This window comes from Panthera leo, chromosome B3 (assembly GCF_018350215.1).
Source record: "Panthera leo isolate Ple1 chromosome B3, P.leo_Ple1_pat1.1, whole genome shotgun sequence".
Classification (NCBI taxonomy): Eukaryota; Metazoa; Chordata; class Mammalia; order Carnivora; family Felidae; genus Panthera; species Panthera leo.
Window position 1 is genome coordinate 81,590,285 of NC_056684.1, and position 20,769 is coordinate 81,611,053.

General features: G+C 39.1%; 1 protein-coding gene across 11 annotated transcripts in view; it reads left to right on the forward strand.

Annotated features, from left to right (window-relative positions):
• The window catches only part of AKAP6 (A-kinase anchoring protein 6), a 554,746-nt gene that overhangs the window by 68,085 nt on the left and 465,892 nt on the right, over positions 1-20,769 (forward strand). For all 11 annotated transcript variants that reach the window (XM_042942947.1, XM_042942939.1, XM_042942943.1 and 8 more), the window contains one exon: positions 2,589-2,800. The gene's annotated coding sequence lies outside the window, so the exon portion shown is untranslated. The remainder of the gene's footprint in view (positions 1-2,588; positions 2,801-20,769) is intronic.

Consider the following 20,769-nt stretch of genomic DNA (forward strand, 5'->3'; position numbering starts at 1 on the left):
CCCTCCTTGGTAGCAGATCTTACAAGCCATTTCCTAACCATCTTAGTCCAGGGTCCAGAATCTGGCTGGATGTACAAATGAGAGCCACAGAGCCTCCCCTGATTGGGGTGAGTGGGCTATTAATGACAGTAGTAATAAGGCTTGACATTTCTATGATGCTGGTTTCCAAATGCTTTTATATACATTATTGTATGCAATCCTCAAAATAAACTCATGAGGTGGGGATGTTTAACAGTGAGAAAGGCCACTGGGAGGCCTAAAGTTAACTATTATAGGCCCATTCGCAAGGCAAGAAAACACTTTGTGACTTGCTTCTGTTTTTTGGGTCCCCCCACCTTTTTTTTTTTTACCTGATCTGAGCCATTTTTGGGGTTAGTTATTCAGCCATATCAGGTTGTTAAGAGTCTGACCTCAGATTTGATGAGCCACCATCCATCTCTTCCCAGTGAACAAAGACTTGCTTTTGGTAAAGGAGACTGACAAGGTTCTTCTCATTCTGAGAAACCATATTCAAATAGGAAATACCTGATTCTGCCCTGCTCTCTCCTCTTTATAGAACCATGGGGTTTCAGTTCTAGAAAGGCCAGTAATATTGTTCTAGATCCATGACTCATTCCATCTTCCTCAGAGACTGAAAGGTTCTTCAGAAGTGTCTTCATGGGTCACTTCAGAGCGGATGAGGTAGGGGGAGTAGGGGTTGAGAAAGGTTCATCAGTTTTGGTTCTGGGCTTATCACCCCTCAATCAGGGCAGCTTAGCTTTGGACTGTAGCATTAGAATAAAGCATTCAAGTACCAAGAAATCTTGAAAACCATGGTTATTAGTGAAATACATTATCTCTGCAGATGAAAAACTTGAAGTCCAGAGAGGTTAATTGGCCTGAATGCACATAGATGCTCACTGGAAAAACTGGCATTAACACTATGTTTCCTGAATCCCAGATAAGTGTTTGCTCTGGAGTGGTTGCCTGTTATTTCTCTTGGTATATAGCATGTGGTCTAAGATTAAGGATGGGAGTCAGGCTCTGCCCGTGACTGAAGCATGGGTAGCTTGGGCAGGCAACTTCGACCTCTTGCTCTTGGTCTCACAAGTACTCATTAGGTGAAACAGGAACAATCCTAGCTTCCCATCCAGGGCAGGGCTGTTCTGTGAATGGCTGATGATGCACACTGCTAGAATCTTGGCATCTCTCAGGCATTTTGTCAGCCCCTATTTACCAAGGCACTGCCTGAATTTCTTCTGCCATTCTGTCTCTTCATCCCCCATGCAGTTAGCCAAAAATGCCATTTACAATCTCAAGTTAGAGAGGACAACATAATTGTCTTGTTAGATTTTGGGCTTTTAGAATATTGTTCTTCTCCAGAGTTTGAGGATAGAGTGGAGGGAGGTCAGCTTGATTCTGTCTCAACCCATGGTCTAAGAGTATTAAATATGCAAAAAATGGCTGCTCTGTTCATATCTTCTCCTCCCCATACCCCTTCTCACCACATAATATGTGTTTATGCATAGGAATAGAAAAGAGTGATTACTTTAAATTTGCATTTCTTTCAACAATTGGGGAAATACCTTACTGTATCTTGTTTAAATGTGGCTTTTCAGGGGCACCTGGGTGTCCCAGTTGGTTGAGCGTCCAACTCTTGATTTTGACTCAGGTCATGATCCCAGGGCTGTGGGACTGAACCTCATGTTGGACTGTGTGGCCATGGAACCTGCTTAGGATTCTCTCTTTCTCTCCCTCTGCCCTCATCTCCTGCTTGCACATTCTCTCTCTTTCTAAAATTAAAAAATTTAAAAAAAATGTGACTTTTCACACAGTTCCAGCTTTTGTCGGGGGAGAGGTGCAAGTAATTTCCTGCCGTCTTATTGTCCTCAGGGAAGGAAAACAGAGCTCCAATATTTGGGGTGTCAGTGACTGTGGAGGTTGGTTACTTGTTCCAACCACCAGGTTTGTTCCCAAAAAAGATTTGCATTTTGCCTGTGAGCAGCAGAGGTCCTCTGCAGGCCAAGGGATTGGGCCCTAGAATTGAGAGTGATGTGTTATGCCCCATAGATCATCCTTGCATGTGCCTGTCAATGCTCAACTGAGAGCTGGGGCTGTACTACATTAAGAAGGTCCTGAGGGTTGGTTTCCATCAGGGGAAATGACCAGGGCAGAGTTCATTGGTGGGAGTTTGCTCATATTTTGAGAATTAAAACTTATTTATTTCAGAGTTAGAGTCACTTTCTCAGCTGTTTATATTCCATTTTTCATTTTTTTCCTGCTCCCTGCTTTGTTCTTTCAGTTTTTGACAAGTGAACAAAAATTCTTTTTAATAACTTTTAAAAAGATGTATCATGCTGTCCAGAGAGGAATAAGTGATCAAACTGCCTAACAGAGAAACACTGTGCATTTGTTTTTATTTGCTCAGTATTAAATCTATATCTCCCCCAACCTCATTCTTTTCTAAATGTGTAACAACAAAGTAGGAGATAATTTTTATTTTTTTCCAATGTGCCTTCAGGGAAATCCCTTTTAAATCTATGGATTTTAGTCCAATGAGGGATCCTCTCCCTTTAGTCTACATTTTGCATATCGTCTGTTTCTTACAGGGCTTCCGTATTGTCTCAGGCTCCACTGGAAATGCAGCAAGGATTCCTAGCACATCCCAGTTGCCATAGCAACAGCAGTCTTTCCCATAATGAGCTGCATCATCTGAACTGATGTCACAGCATCATGCAGCAGGTCAAACAAGGCATCTCCTAGTATTGCATCCTACAGATGTGCTGTAAACATCAAAAGGAGACGGTGGGAGCGGGAGATGGTAAGTGTTGAATGTCCGGGCCTTAATTGCATGGCTGTTTTGTTGGTTAGTGGGTGTCTGCTAAGGCGGAGATGGGGGGATGTTGTCTGCTTAAAATGGACTAGGGAAAGAGGAGCTGTTTTACCTAAATCTGTTTTTCAGGCTGCTGGGTTAAGACAAAGGCCTGTAAGAGTCATACAGGAATCATAGTACATAGAATTATCCTTGCTCCATTTCTGCCTCTTATTTTTGGTGTTCTCATAGAATTTTTCATAAGCACAAGATAATTTTCTATTGCAAAATCCCAAATAGGCTCTGAAATGAGCAGTTCACAGCATTTCAGCATTGTGAAGATATATATTTCTTTTATTTGTTGGGCAGAGCTAATTGGTCCCCTATTTGCTCTTGTGATTTTTGAAATATTTAGTGATTTACAGTATGAAATTTAGTATCTACCTCGGTTGGGTTTCAGTTTCTTCATGGCAAGGAGTGAATGCTGAATAAGCATTTGACATAACCCTGATGTGAAAGGGGATTTCTTGCCTGTTCACGACGGAATTTATTAAAAGCATGAAGACCCAAACCAAATGAAATTACTTGAGCCTTTTGATTTATATGGTCGTCCTTCAACCCACGTCCTTCATAGTTAGTTGAAAGCCTGCCACGATATTTTTCCATCTCCAGACAGTCTCTAAAATAGCTGGAGTTGTTTGCAGGCGGACTTGTAACAAGTCTGTTCTCTGCGGCAGTTGCAATGAAGGGTAACGCTGAAGAGAGCCTCTGGAAGTGCCAGTGGGTGCTGCTGTTAACTTTAGCCAGAATCTGTTAAGACAAATAAATAGCAGAGTTCCCAGGGACTGTGGTGAATACAGATCTCTGGGCTCAGTCATAACCTCAACTTAATTCTAAACTACAGTAAACATATACCATGTTCATTTCAACTCTTAGCTATGTCTTTAGGCATCTTCGTTGCCTATATATATATATCCCTCCCCCCCCCCAAAAAAAAAACAAAAAAAAAACTGTAGTCTGACAGTACCAGTTAAGGAGTAGTGTGTTGCCTTTTGTTTTGGGAAATGAAATGGATTTTTCTGGTGCAGCTGATTGCTACGAAGACAGAGAAAGGAGGAGGCACATGTCAGTTCAGTTGATCAATATGTCCACTTGGAATCAGGGAGTGGTCTTTTGGCTCAGTGCTGCTGAGTTGATAGTTTTTATTTGAAAAGTCTTAAAGGAAAGAATGGCAACCCCCAAGCTGCCCTTCTTTTAGGCTGTTTATTGAGCCTAAAAGAGATGTATCCTAGGAAGCAGCAAAAGCAGTATCTCTAGTGAGCTTGGAGTGATTCTTTCTTTCTTTTTTTTCCTCACAGTCGATCATATTGGTCCCATTAGGCACTAGCTGGAATAAGAGACCTTAGATTTTAATTAGTTTGTTTATACATATCACATACATACTACTCTCCATCCTTTAAGCTTATATGGCTGACATGCAGCTCTATGGGATGGGAGAGGTCAGCTCAGCCTGGCTTTATTGCAAGCACTTAGGAGCACGAATTGTTCATTGCCTGCTTTTTTGTTGTATAATGCAAACAGAAAGCTTTGCTGGGACTGCTGGGTATGAACGCAGCTAAGTCAGAAGCTGTAAGGTGACAGGGAGGAGTCCTAGATGGAGATGGGGGAAGGGAAAGTGTATCTAGTTGCTGGATTATGAGTCTGGAGAAAATCACCCAGTGCCCATTAGAATTCTTTTAAAGTATTATTTCCAAGGAAAAGCAAGGAAGAAAGACTTGTTTGGTAACATGAATTGTTAGGAGTAAAAATAACCAAAGCCAGCATTTTAATGAGTTTTCTATTTGCTTAATTTTTGTTTCTTTTGTCTAACAGTGTGTTCAGCTGCTTCATCATGGGTGATTTGTACAATTACTGGAAGTCACAGAAGCCAGATTCCTTAAGGGCAGTGTTAGAAAAAGTGGAGTCATGCTTTGAGGGTGGGGAAGGCGCTGGTGGGTGTGGGCTGACGCAGTTATCTGGTAGAATATTCTCTCCTTTCAGAGGAACCTGTGACCCCCCCCCTCCACCCCACCCTCCCCTGTTCCTGCAAGTATTCAAAATGCAGTTACAGTTCTCCAACTTTATGCTTTTGTGCTCTTTTTGCTCCAGGAGAACAAAGCCCTAGTAATGGGAGCTGTCATCCTGATCCTCAGTTTCTTTGCAGAAGGCCACAGCCTTCTGTGCTGCTCTCTGATTAGCTGCGTGTCTTAATTACTGGCTAAGGCTATTTCAGTTGCCTTAGTTTTAATATATCCCCAAGGGGTGGATGGTGTGTGTGTGTGTGTGTGTGTGTGTGTGTGTGTGTGTGTGTGTGTATGGGGGAGGGGAGAGATTGCTCTATGGCTGTATTTAGTGGTGTTTCACTGAAACTTTCTAGAATTGAAAGAATTTTGTTTCACAGTGATGAATGAAAGGTCATAAAGACCATGTTTACTATGTGGCCAAGTTTCCACCATGGAAACCTCACAAGAAGCTAACCTTCTCCGTGCTTTTGGTTATGGCCTTTCTTTCCCCCCTAAATTATAAAGTTGCAAATAAGTTAATTATTTATGGGAGTGATAGAAATAGTAACCAAAATAACAATTCTCATAATGTTCTCATTATGTATCCAGCACTGGACCTAACATTATATATATCTCATTTAGCCCTTATAATGACATTATGAGATAGAGAATAATAATTGCATTTTTAGGTTTGGGTGGTGGTATTCATGTTTTGCAGAAACCAAGTCTTAGCCAGGTTAACAGAGTTGGCTAAGTTAATGAGTGATTGGGTGAGGATTCCAAACCAATGTGATTTGACTGTGATACCCACAGAAATTTTGGTTTTGTGACATCTTAACTGTGTGTACCATACAGATCAGTCATCTTTACTCTATAATACTTATCTTACCCTTCTCATTCTAATTGGAAAATCAGATTTCACATTTTCACACATAGAATGAAATTCCATTTATGACACTAAGTTCAATTTTACTGCACAGAAGAGCTTAAATTTTGGTGAGATCTTTATCTGATCCTAGAGATTGAACGAATGCAGAATTGAGGCTTAGAACTTTTGCCAGTACCCTGGCTCAACATATATTTCTAGTAGGATCTACATATCGGAAATGCTAGATGAATGACTATGGGCATGATGGAATTGCACTAAAGGCAGGTCTTATCTAGGTCAATAATGAATCAAGTTTGTTGATTTTGTCTCATCAGCTACATAAATAGTGCTCAGCTAACTTTAAGACAGTTGCATTCCCTGGTAACACCAGGCAAGGAATAGAAGAGGAAACTTCTCTCACAGCCAGAAGGTGTACTCCAAATCTATCTCTTGGGTCAAGAAGATAAAAAGAATTTTTTTGCTGAGTGTATCAGTGGCTGAATCCAAATGCTTCCTATCTCTGACAAAGTACCAGAATGATGGTATTGTGCAACATCCTGGAAGCCTTGTGTTTGAGGAGAACTGATACAGTCATCTCTGCATCATCTTGCCCATCCCCAGCTATGCAGCATCATTAGTGGGCTCTAAGGGCTGTTCTTTGTTTGACTGTGGGGCTAATGCATACATGACAGCACATTGATATTGATTCTGGTATGGTGAATACTTAGAGATATCATTCCACGGAGCTCATTAGCCTTTTCTAGGTTCTGGGAAGACGTTAACCTTTGTCCCAGCTTGCTCCAAGGAAGTCCATGCTTGTGTCTGCCTGAGCTACAGAAATGAGAGGCTGACATGAAAGCAATAGAGTTAGTAGGTACAGTGACTGCATGAGTTAGATTCTAACTAGGGAATAAAAAGGTCAGTGGAATTTAGGGAAGTCTGTAGTCCTGCTACATGTGTCTGATTTCCTCCTATTCCTAATCCTAGAATCAGTGAATTATAATTTGTTTTGATCCTATGGATTCAGTTCAATTCAAGTATTTATTGAGTATCTACTATGTGCCAGGCAATGTGAGGGAACATAGGAGTAAACAAGACAGATGCAAATCTCTCCCCCCATTATATTCTAGAGGGGTAGACAAAAATAAACAGGTAAATTTATACTGGAATAATTTATTCTCTCTGATACTATAATACTATTTCTATTTAGTTACGTTCCACTTGGTAATAGATATCATATATATATCTATATATATGATATATATAAGATATAAGATATATATAAGATATATATCTATATATATATAAGATATATATATCAATATATATCTAATAAGATATATATATATCTAAGATATATATATATATCTAAGATATATATATCTAATAATATAATAGATATTATTTCTGCACATATGTATAGGTGCCTATGCATGTGTGATGTACATGTGGAGGTAAAGTCACTGCATCAAATTATAGCCTTGTTATCTTTCTGCTTAGGTTTGGATTAGAATTTTGCTAGGTATAAACAAAGCTTGCATGGCAGTTATCATTCTGTTGGTATATGAGCTGTTCTGGAAGGTATAATAGTCATCAACCACAAAGTACATATCCATCTCAATTGACTTCAACCTGACGTATGGAAATATGAAATATATATGACAGATCAGTTAAGGAGAGATTTTTTTGTCACTTTTATAAAAGATATTTCTCACTTTTAAAAACTATCCTGAGAGCCTTCTAAATTGATTGTTTTATCCAGTGAGCCAGTGGAGGTATATGCCACATGGGCACAAGTTCAGTCACCTCCAGCCATGAGCAGCCTGTCCATTCCTCCTAGTATGCCTTACAAATATCACTTTGAATGAGAGACATTTCTTTAAGTGATTATATTAACTAAAGCATTTAAAACTGTGATTGTATTTTCATAAACTTTCCTGAAAGTTTTCAGGTGCATGTTCATACATATGTAAGTTGTGTCTGACTTGTGACAATCAATCACTTGCAGATTATTTTCCTTTGATGGCAATTGCATATACCCAACTCTGTAAATGGGCCATGAGTGGGAAGGCATTTTGGGGGAATATCACTTTTTATAGGACTTTGGCCACAGCAACAGACTTTTAGGTATTTTGAATTAATAAGGCAAAAGATATTTTTCTCTATAAGCACATCCCTATCAGCAGGTGAATCCCCCAGCTGGTTTTGAGACTTGGTGAGGACAGAGGAGAGACTTTGTTTCCCTTGTAAGCCACCAGTGATGTTTTTATCTGTTTTTCAGCTAAAGGGCATGTTTCAAATTCTTCCAGGCATTTTGCAGCTGGGTGCTTTGAGTCACAAAGAGAAATGGGGAGAGATTGTAGAATCTCTAGAACATGGTCTCAAGCAGGACAATTCATGAGCCAAACTTGGCCTGCAGGCCTCCAGGGCGGGCTTCATGTGCTTGTAGCCCATGTAGTCACATAGGGCCCGTGCTAAGAAGAGTCCTCACTTGATTTAATGTTCTGCAGTCACCATCGTGAAATTCATAAGAATAATTTTGAGCAGGGGGTTCTGCATTTTCATTTTATACTGGACCCTGCAAGTTATTTGGCAGTCCTGTATGGCCATTTTGATATAAAAAATTGACACTCAAATTTAAGTTCCAGATTTCTCTTTAAGAATTAGATGATGTGTCTCATTTGGCAAGAGTTGACTTAGCAGTACTCTCCAATTCATCATGGTCTCCCATCAGTCCCCTCCATTACCCCCAACTGCTACTGCCTGAGCCCTGTAGATACTTGAGTTTGAGACCTCTGCTCTGGAACAATTCAAACAGAAATTGTAGAGCTTAAAATAACTGAAGTACCATTGTCAAAACAACCCAGGGCAAAGACTCCATACGTGGTAATTTAAAGGCATCCATGGTAATTCAGTGCCATGCGCAGTAATTCAGTGGCATTTCTTTTATAGGCAGTGGGGGACATGTTACATTATACCTGAAGATATTTGGTAGGTCAGGCCTATTTGTCATTACCATTGCTTTCAGGGGAGAAATCGGATCTTTGCAAAGCAAGCTAATTAACCATCCTGTGGGTTCATTGTTTATATTTATTCTCCCACTCTTTGTTTACTCCTTGATTACTTTTATCACCTTCTTTGTTTAACTCTCATTTAAATTACACAGCATTTTTATGCTGGCTGGATATTTTTTCAGCATTATCTTTTTTTATTTTTTTTTTAATATTCTCTCTCTCCAGGAAACTGGGGACCTAAAATTTGAGGTTATACTACTACAGAAAGAGTTCACATTTTTTTTTTAATTAAAAGGAGAATTAATAGTCAATATTTATAATGAACCCTTCCCTAGCAAGGCCGTCCCAGCCATGCTGATGTTTGTAAGTCTGGATCTACCATGACTATTTATAATAATGAGATATTGGTAATGGACTCCTGGACCTTATAGTATGTGAAACACTCTGACCCATCATGTTACAGTGAGAAGAAGCTATATTAATCTACAGATGTACAGAGAATTGTTAGAGAATTAATATGAATAATGGCACTTGCTGCACAGGAAAAAGATAACTTTTTTTTTTGGTTGGTTTTGACTGGATGAGAGTAAACAAGGACCTGACAAATATTTGAGGGGCTCTTGTCATTTCTTAGAGAACTAAGGGGGCGTTGGAGTTTTCTCTAAGGATCAAGCACCAAGGACTCATGGCCTTTCTGTGTACTTGGTAAAGATCCTAATGCCCACTGTGGCCACCATTGTACAAGCTGTAAAACCAGCTGTGTTAGATAATTTCACTAGTCAGCCATCAACAAATGTGTCAGCTATCTACCATGTACAAGATCATGTGCTGAAGGAACAAACACTTTACAAATTAGGACAACCAAAAGCATGTGCATGTATATTACCTGGAGAGCTTGTCATAGATTTAACATCCTGTTGCTTGGGCTGTGCTTGCAGACAGTGTGGACTAGTTCTCTTTTTCCAGAGGTTCTCTGAGATGGAGCTCTAGGTATATCTGAAGCTACCCTCTCATCTTTCGTTCTTTTCATTCAATTCCTTGATTTAAATATTTTTCCTGAAATAACTCTTTACTTTGGTCCCCTCACAATCATTGTTTCACACCCCTCTCAGCTCTTTCAATTCTTAGAGTTCATAGTTTGTTTCTACCCCACCAGTCTCTTACTTACTCCTGTTACCTTCTGGCATAGCTCTGGACCCACCATGATTCTCTCCTCCAGCAGCCCTCCAGTCTCCCCAGCCACAGTTTGTTCCCATTACATTAGCATAAAAATAGCCCATCTAAAACAAGTAACACTGGTGCTCCCCTAGTGAAGTAATCTGCTTACATTTAGCTTTAGTAGTTAATTCAAATATCACACTGTTTTTTTGTTTTGTTTTTGCATGCGTGTGTGTATGTGTGTGTGTGTGAAGTAAAAGAGAATGACTCTTTTTAAAATTTTTTAAAAGTTTATTTATTTATTTTGATGGGGGGGGGGAGGGGCAGAGAGCAACAGGCGGGTAGAGGGAGAGAAAATCCCAAGCAGGCTCCCACTGCCAGTGCAGAGACTGACACAGGGCTTGAACCCACAAACCTCAAGATCATGACCTGAGTCAAAATTAGAGTCAGACGCTTAACCGACTGAGCCACCCAGGCACCCCAAAAGGGAATGACTTTTTAACATTTATTTTGGTCACTCATGCAGGCAGCCTGAGTGGGATTAACTAGAAATATTCAGAATAGCAGGACCTTAGGCAAAAATAAAAGCAGGTATACAAATGTAGTTAAAAAATTTGTCCTTTAGTGTTGTTATTACATTACGTTTTCAATTAAAAATAAATAAACATAAGAAGGAGGGTGTGGTGAGAAGGTGGGCAATGCAGCAAGGCACCACAGCAGTGTATCTTTCTTCAGCTTCAACTAGGTGTGGCATTCAGCTTCTAGAATACCATAGGGGAAAACCTGTCTCAGAAGAGCAGCTGCTTGAAGAGAAAGGACAGATTTGAAAAGAAAGGCAAGAAATAAAAACAACCTCTAAAACTATCTCAGAGAACTAACGATTGCTTTGAGAACTAATAAAGAATTAGACTGGTGAATTAAGATATTATGGTTTTCACTAATTTAGCAATAAATAATTGATGCATGATTTGTAAACATGTGAATTTTAACCAATTAAACTGAAAAGGAATAGGCTAAGAGGCAGAGGACAAAGAAAAAAGTAACATAACCAGCTTAAGAAGAGACATGTTTCACCAGGATATTTTTTACTCAGAGAGTTTTTCCTTTTGTTCTTTGCTCTGGTTAATATTATTAGGTTTATTTGTTGTGAAGGTGAATAAGCCCACATGTTTTGTTTTAATTTTGGTGGAGGAGGGGCAGGGGGAGAGGGAGAGAAAGACTCTTAAGCAGGCTCCACACCTAGCTTGGAGCTGGATGCAGGGCTTGATCCCATGACAGTGAGATAATGACCTGAGCCAAAATCAAGAGTCAGATGCTAGACTGAGCCATCTAGGTGCCAAGTTTTATTTATTTTTTTATTATTCTTCAAGAAAATAACAAGAATCACTATCTTTGTCATGTTGTTTTTCTCTGGTTCTTAGATATAAGATCTTAACGCCATCCTTGTATAACTACCATGTATGATTAAAAACCTAAACAAGAAGTAGTAAATAAGTGGGGTCAACAAGCTTGAGGACAAAATGAAATGTTCCTTTTTAAAGATAGTCTAAAACTTCAGATGGTGATGGAAATGTTGTATTACCAAACCTAAAGTGATTTTTTTACAATAATTTGCACCAAATGAGGGCTTCCATTTTGGGTTTTAGAATCCTAAAATCCAATAATTTACACAAATGTATATATGCTGATATTCTCTATGCAGGAGATTTGTGGTAGGGGAGGCTCCCTTCTTGAATCACTCCATCTTCTGACACCCTAAACAGAGCTTGGAAGGGTAAATTTTGGAGCTAGGTGTATTTACCTTTGAATCTCAGCTCTAACATAAAATTATTATTATTATTATTACTAAATATTATTTATTTTGCAGAAGAACATGTGGGGGAGGGGAAGGGAGAGGGGACAGAGGATCTGAAGAGGACTCTGCACTGACAGGCTGACAGCAGTGAGCCTGACACAGGGCTTGAACTCACAAACTATGAGATCATGACCTGAGCTGAAGTTGGATGCTCAGCTGACTGAGCCACCCAGGTGCCCCTCTAACATATAATTATTAAATCTTTGATTTTGAGTTTCCTAGAGTGTCATTTTCCCCACATATAAAATGAGGAGAATATCCATTTTACAGGTTGAAAATACATTTTTATGTAATCTTATTGGCACAAAGCATTGATAAATGAGTTATTGTTATTATTATTTTTTAAGTAGGCTCCACTCCCAGCATAGAGCCCAGAGCAAGGCTTGGACTGGCAAACCTAAGGTTAAGACCTGAGCTGAGATCGAGAATCAGATGCTTAACCAACTGAGCCACCTAGGCACCCCAAATGAATTATTATTATTTTACTTCTCTGAAGTAGTGGGATAAGATTACTATTCTCCCAAGAAGAAATTTAATTTCTCAACTCCAATCCCTAAACCAAGGAAATAATTTTCAAAGCTTTCATTAATGTAGAGAAAATCCCTTTAATATATTTTAAATGGTTATACTGTGCTGGGCACATGTATTAGTTCACTTAATTTCCTTTCCCTGCTTAATTTTTCTCCATAGCACTTATCGCCATCTGCAAACTATACATTTTTCTCATTGTCTTAGTATGAAGCAAATTGCACAAGGGCAGAGATTTTTTTGTCTGTTTTGTTCATTGATGTTTCATTAGCTCCTAGAATAATGCCTGGCATATGGTAGATGCTCAATAAATATTTGTTGCAAGAATGAATGAATCTATATAACCCTATGAGGGAGGCAATATGATTATATTCAATATGTAGTAAATGGGTTCTCTTTTGCAGTGATGCTTTTCAAGTTTCTAAGCATCCTTGAGTGGCTCTTATTATTTCAGATGGCATGCCAGGAAGCCCTCGTGGTTGATGGGTAGGCCATCATGCACCATCCAGTTATTCTAAATTATTCCATTGAAAGCAGGCATATTGCCTAGGCAGTTCTGATGGGCTCTTACTCTTTACAGGGTTTCTGTAAAATACCTGGGGTTTCACAGGTCATTTGAAAGATACACTGATACTTTTATTGGTTGTCTCTTTCTTTCTATCTCTTTAGTGAACTTGAGTCTCCTTCAGAAACAGTTATTTATTCTTCTTTCAACCATGAATCCTTAGGTGTAAATCTCAGATTGATGAATTGGTGGTTATTGAAAGAATCTCCAGGGAAAGGACAAGATAGGGGGAATGATAAGCTATGACAGTCAATCCTTCCCTTTTGCTATTTAAAATACTCTAATGGGAAGTAAAGCAAAGCACAGGCACACAGCAATACAGTTGTTTATCCAGAAGAACATACAGCTTCATAAATGAAGGTAGTAATTAGGATAGCTGATTTCCGCCATTTATGTTGAATTAGAGGCAAACTGTGTTTTAGCAGTGGATACTGATAGCTGGATTTTGTACCAAAGACATATTCTAAATGTCATGCTTTTGAACTGAGTATTTATTTCTCAGAGAGCAGGTGTGAAATTTTTTTTCTTGAAATTCAAGCCATTTTGACAGCATCCTATTTTTAGAATGCCTTTCTCTGTAAAAGGGCAAAACAATATCCAAAAGTAATTAGAAAAACATCCTGGGAGAGGGCTGTGTTCTGGTTATACCATAATAATAACAGGCTGAATAAGAAAATGTAATGCTGTTGAATTTTAAAACTCATAGTGTTTTTATTTTATGGTTATGAAACATATTTAAGATGCCTACTTTAGCAGCCTCATCCTGCTGCAGGATAAAAGTTATGCCTCATGAAAATTTTCTTACATCTGCAGTACATGCCATGGCCAGTTGAAACACACAAGGACATTATTGTGTTCAAATAGAATGTTATTCTGATCTATTTAATTTAAAGTATTAAAATTTTTTTAAAAATGTTTATTTATCTTAGAGAGAGAGGGAGAAACAGAATGTGAGCAGGGGAGGGTCAGAGAGAGAGGGAGACACAGAATCTGAAGCAGGCTCCAGGCTCTGAGCTATCAGCACAGAGCTGGATGTGGGGCTCGAACCCACAAACCGTGAGATCATGACCTGAGCTGAAGTTGGACACTTAACCGACTAAGCTGCTACCCAGGTGTTCCTATTCTGGTCTATTTTAAAGAGCCCTGGACTGGAAGTAAGGAACCTGAGTTTTAGTATCTGCTGAACATTAGTTTCCTGTACAAAAAATCCAAAGGATTAAATTTATTTATTTATTTACTTTTAAAATTTTATTTCACTTATTATTATTATTTTTAATAATTTATTGTCAAATTAGCCAACATACAGTGTAGACAGTGTAGTCTTGGCTCCGGGATTAGATTCCCATGATTTAACACTTACATTCAACAGCCAGTGTTCATCTCAACAAGAGACCTCCTCAATGCCCATCACCCATTTTCCCCACCCCCCCAACCCCATCAACCCTTAGTTTGTTCTCTGTATTTAAAAGTCTCTTATGGTTTGCCTCCCTCTCTGTTTGTAGCTTATTTTTCCTTCCCTTCCCCCATGGTCTTCTGTTAAGTTTCTCAAGTTCCACATATTAGTGAAAACATATGATACCTGTCTTTTTCTGACTGACTTACCTCACTTAGCATAATACCCTCCAGTTCCATCCACCTTGTTGCAAATGGCAAGATTTCATTTTTTTACATAGCTGAGTAATATTCCATTATATATATATATATATATATATATATATATATATATATATATATATATATATACATACACACACACACACACACCACATCTTCCTTATCCATTTATCAGTTGATGGACATTTGGGCTCTTTCCATAACATAATTTGGCTATAGTTGATAGCACAGAAGGATTATATTTAAATGATTTTTTGTTTCCTTGTAGCTCTAATATTTTATGCCTCAGTTATAGGGTTTTCCATATCTTTCGATTGTTCAGTCTTTTGAGTTTTTCCAAAACAATGTTCCATAGAACATTTTAAATTTTCTTAGTGCCTTCACATAGATTAAAACATACTTTAATTTATACACCATTTAAATTTCACACTTGTGTGTTTCATTAGGCTTGTGTTTCATAGTAGTCTTTGTGGTTAACCTATAGTCAATGTCTAAGTTAGTACTTACATCAGCAAATTATTGTTTTTCACAATAATTTTTAGTTGTAAACCCTTTTAACAGTCCTTATTTTGCAAATTCATGTATTTTATATTTGTTATTTCTCTTTTTAGCCATAATATGTATTTTCTGTTAATGAGGTGAGTGAAATATTTGGTTCTCTTTTACCCTTCCTGCTTGATGTAGAATCTTTTTAGAAAGTCACACTGCTTTTCTAGACATTTAAAAAAATAACAGTGTATGTACTTTTTAAAGGTCAAATTACATGAAATTTCCATTTCTGTAGGTCAAAAATGGCCAAACATTGGCAGTTTCATGTGGTTCAATGCACCAATTTGTTAATTACCATAGCAGTGTTAACCATTACTATTTTTATAATTCAGTGATGAAAGTTAGGCCTTAAATGAGTAAGTGAAGTAATGCAAAGAGCACTCAAGGGCTTTGGTGAAAGACCGATCTGATATTGAATTCTGCTTTTTGCTACTAACAGTGTTCCTTGGGCAAGTTGCTCAACCTTGCTGAGCCTCAGTTTGTTTGTCTGTAAAATGGAAATGCTGACACCTGCCTCACAAGCTTGCTGAGAAGAATGCCCATGACTCCCAGAACGGTCCCTGCTTCATGCTCTCACTTAGTAATTGGTCATGATATTGTTACTAGTAACCATTGTATTACTCCCTCAACCATAAATGTCTAAATGTTCAGCTACTAAGACAAACAAGTGGACCTAAATTGACTAAATGAGAAATGGTTACAAGGGGAAGATCTCTGGGAAAAAGAGTCCTATCCTCTAGGACAGAACAGGCTTTTGACAAGGTTACTAAGGGACATTTGGGGGAGGACAGGAAGACTGCCTGTCATGTCATCCTCAAATAACTGTCTCTGGAGTAGTAATTCTATAATTTACTTAGCATCTGCCAATTTACTTCAACTATTTTACTATATATATTTAAGTTTATTTATTTATTTTGAGAGAGAGAGAGAGAGAGAGAGAGAGAGAGAGAGAGAGAGAATCCCAAGCAGGCTCTGTGCTGTCAGTGTGCTGCTAGACATGGGGCTTGATCCCATGACATTGGGATCATGACCTGAGCTGAAACCAAGGGTCAGAGGCTTAACTGACTGAGCCACCCAGACACACCTATATTTTGTTTTTTGAGAGGAGCACTAATAAACTGCTCTTATGAAAACTATGGACTATACTACATTGTATGTAAATGCAGCAAATAAATTTTACATTTTATTCTGTAAAATTGTTTGAGCTAAAAAAGTCATAGAGATTAAATGTTCACAAGTGTTCTATATGTTTAATGCCTACTACCTGAACAAGTGTAATGTTTTATTTGGTCTAAAATGATTCCCATGAGACCATGGGTCTGGTTCTAGACTGGAAGGGACAAATCTTTAACCCTCCATCTTTTCTTTAGAGGGTCCTGTGCTGGTTGATGCCTTCTCCTATAGCTATGTGTGTCTCATGAATTCAGATTTCTAGGCTCTGGTTATTTTTTTCTGAGATTCAGACTTCTATTTCTCCTGCCTTCTGTATGTCTTCTGGATCTTCCATGAGTACTTTCACTCTGCATGCTGAAAATGATCTCACCCTCTTCCCTATTCCAAATTTGTTCCTCTTTCTGAACTCCCTGTCTAGAATAAAGCCTTGCCTTCAGTCCCCTCCCTCAGGGTAGAGACTGGGCATCATTCACAGCCTTTTGTTCCTTCTTTCTTCTCCCAGACCCAAGTCTGCTGAATCACCAAGTCCTGTACAGTTTCTAATTCTCCAGGATTGGGTGAAGATGAGCTTAGGGGATCCCCAAATAATTTTTTATTATGTTATAGGTTTAGGGCCTGCTCCCTGACCTCCTGGCTTTCCCTTTTCTAAACCACAGCCCTCATATTATTAGACATTCTGTCATGGAAGCCCCTTCCATCCGCATGATCTTTCTAGCTGTGCTCTGAACCTTTTGAGCTCTATTAAAACCTGTGTCCAGGGCAACCTCAGGTGTTCAGTATGGCTAGTGTGCTGTGGTGAAACGGGGGAGAAAATGCAGTGTGAACACTGGATAGGGACTCTACGAACAGAGATGTGTTATCCTATATGGAAAGAGTTTGGGAATCTTTTTTTTTTCACTTTGAAATAAAAGTTTATCTGATCAGAGCATTCCAAAAATTGATAAATAAAGTTACTACATCCCGACTCAAGAGAATAACATACTGCTGACTTCAGCACTAGAATGTATTTCTTTTTTGCAGGCATGATTCTCATTTGTCTTTTGAATTAATTCCAATGGACAGGAGCCAGTTTTAGCTCTGTGGCCCACAACACTGGCATTGTTTACAATAATGTTCACAAGAGAACAAAGCGGCAACTTTTCTCCCCCCCACCCTTGAAGGATTCAGACAACTGGTTCCCATGAGGAAGGCAAGTGGCATGTTGGTGAGCTTGGTCAGTTAGATCTTGAGTTCAAATCCTAGTTTCATACTACAAGCTCTGTGCCTAGGGAAAGTTTCCTAGCCTTTCTGGGCTCTGCTTTTCTTGATAGTACCACCTTGTCAAGTGTTATGTAGTTTAGACATGTGTGTAAAGCACCTCGCACAGTGCCTAGGATACAGGAAATTCTCAGGAGTGGTAAGTAGAGGCTGGGGCTATTCATAATGCAAAGGGAGGAGGACTATCTGGTGAGCAGCCTCGCCTTTTTTTTTTTAGGAGAATTTATGTTCCTATCCCAGACCTCTGGGATTTCAGTGATCAAGTAAGTCTTGTACCAGCATCTTGTCCAACTACCGTGTTTCTCCCCTAGATTGGGTAGGTACAACCACATAACATGACCAATATTTATATATCAAATTTTATTTACCTTACGCTTCCTTTAATTTGTGGAAAATGTTTCTGTAGAAACACATTTTGGGGCCCAGTGGATAATAAAACTTACCATTAAAACTCATAATCTTTTGAAAATGTGAATTTACATCTCTAATACAGATTCAATTCACACAATCTGTTACACACTTGGTATTAAAATACTCTATACAGTTGACTTCACATTTCCCCCACAGATGTTGAATATACAAGCAGACACAGGAGTTATATATCCTTCCTCAGGGAAAAATTTACCTAGAGGGATTTTCTCAGTACAGGTAAAGCTTTGCCTTGGAAATGATTATGTGATTTAACAATGAAGGGTTAATATTCCTTACAGTGTCAGCTCTGGTATAGCCTGGAGCCTCTCCTCTTGAAATGCCTCCTCACTGAGTTTCAGATATGTCTGGGTATGTACACTGAATGTCTGCCCTATGTCTGTGATGAGTTGATGCTTTGTCCCATCAATAAACAGAGTGTATTGGCACCAAGGTCAGAAGAGAAGTCTTTTGGAAGAGAATTCATCCTAAGACAGGAGGAGTTAGCTACAATGAGCTTTAATCACCAGAGGGTGGATTGATTCTGAGCCCAGTTTGATGTGGGTCATGAGGTATCCTCTCCCGGTAGGTCACTCCCTGGACTCAGGGCTGAGTCCTATAAAAAGCCAAGGAGGAGCAAGTGGGCTGTACAGAAATGCATTTCACTAGAGAATGCGTACCTCATTTGAGCACAAGATGGCTGCTCCGCCTTCAGCAAAATATATCGTGCAAGAGGGAGAAAGTCATGCTCTTCTCTTTCCATGGATTCTAACTGGAGGTTTCCAAATTCTATTGATTGACATCCTTATCTGTTAAAAATACCTAAGCCCTCTCATATTAATATATTATATGTTTTATGAAACATACACAAAAGTGAAACTTAAAACAGATGAAATAAGAATTGAACAGAAACCCTTAATGTTTTCTTCACACTCCTGAAGGTTTGCCTTGTGTCTTCCATGGAGTGAGCCACTACCTTGCAGACCACTGCTCTAGAGCATCAGTGGGAAAGACCTGTTGGTGCAGCTCTTCCTGGTGAAGGTGCCCACGCTTTAATGAGTGTGCACATGGAAGCTCCACACGGAAACTTTGTGAAATTCTACATAGGTGCCTAGGCAGCCCTCCCCACCACACACACACACCAACTTTTTTTCCCAGGGAGCTAAACTCTGGTGAGGCAGGTAAGAGAAAGAGACCGAAAACCCAAGACATTACCAATAATGTGATTCTATTTGTACCTTCAGGCTGGTGAGCCCTGGGGCATATTGGGTTGTGCAAATCAAAAACATCTCTGAGACCATATGTCTGTACTGGATTTTAGAGATTACCATCGGCTTTTCACATGTAACTCTTCAACAACTCTGTATAGTGTATGAATGATGGAAATTGAGAATTTCCTTATAAGTCAATTTGATCACATCCAATTCTCGGATTTTTTGTTTGTTTTGAAATTATAGTGGCCACCTCAGAAGTTTGAGATGGTGATAGTTTGTTACTCTTCCACAACTTTGTTATTAAATTGTAATGAAAGTAAGCCTCAGATCGAATTTACTAAACACAGATATTCATTGGACTACTATTCACTAGTAAAGTAGGCACAAAATATCCTATATGATCTGTTTGGGAAGTTTGATGAAGTCCTAGCTCTCTCCCCTTTAGGTGGTTTCCAGCCATATCTTGAGTAAAAGCTTTCCTTGAGATAGGACTCTGCATCATTTAGTAAGCATCATGCAGTCAGAAATTCTTCTAAACCAGTGGCTGGAGACAAGGACACACTAGGGATTGAGCCTCAGACAGCATTATTAAGGGTATACCTGAAGATTCTTGTCCTTCTTTTTGCAAGTATTTCTGCAGTATTTTAGTTAATTTGCGTTGAGTACCATTAATTTTACCAAAGAGAATCTTTCTAACTTTCCGTTTGCTAAATGGTAAAACAGTGGTTATTGAGGTAGTAGTGAGGCTACCCCCTTTCTGATACAATGGTGGCTGGCACATACTACCACTCCTGGACTGTATATTCCAGATATCACTCTAGCTGATGACACCTAGAAATGAAGCTTTAATTGTCATGCATACCATGTAGATTATACTGAAGTATTTTAAAGTAAATTATAGATCTTGTAACATTGGGTTACCATTTCACACTGAAGCTTACGATCTATGATTTGCCCAGAGTTTCTTAGTTGGGTGAAGGATGGATCAAAAACTGATCCCAGGCATAAATGCCTCTCAAACCTATGTTTCTTTTGTAATATGAGTGCACCTGACTATATGCACTTCCAGTGCTGCCTCCTGGGATTGAAACCCTTTGCTCCTTGGCCACTTTTTAATAAAGTCTAAAAATTTAGTTAATAGTAATATCCCAAGGGGTGCCTGGTTGGCTCAGTCAGGTAAGTGTCTGACTTTGGCTCAGGTCATGATCTCATGGCTTGTGGGTTCGAGTCCTGCATCAGGCTCTGTGCTGACAGCTCAGAGCTTTAAGCCTGCTTCAGATTCTGTGTCTTCCTCTCTCTCTGCACCTCCCCTGCTCATGCTGTGTGTGTGTGTGTGTGTGTGTGTGTGTGTGTCTCAAAAATAAATACACATTTAAAAAAATAGTAATATACCAATAGTAGAAAGTGAGGAATCCACCTCTTCTCCTAACCTGGTCCTTCCTGTAATTCTTTCTGAGGAAAGGAAAGACAATCCCTACCAGAATTATGAAGTTTTACTTGTATTCCCCAAAGGTGGCTTTGTTTGCTTTGATTGTGACAGCTCTTTTCATCAAATAAATTGGAATATATTTTCCAGGGCCTGGAGGACATTTGCCATGACCCAAGGGCAAGGACTAGTCTGCACAATGAGGTGGAGATGAAGGACTAGGGGATACGTCTGGGTGGGACCATGCCGACAGCAACAGTGAGGAGTTCAAGGCAATCCAGACCAGAAATATGCTAGACAAGCGCCA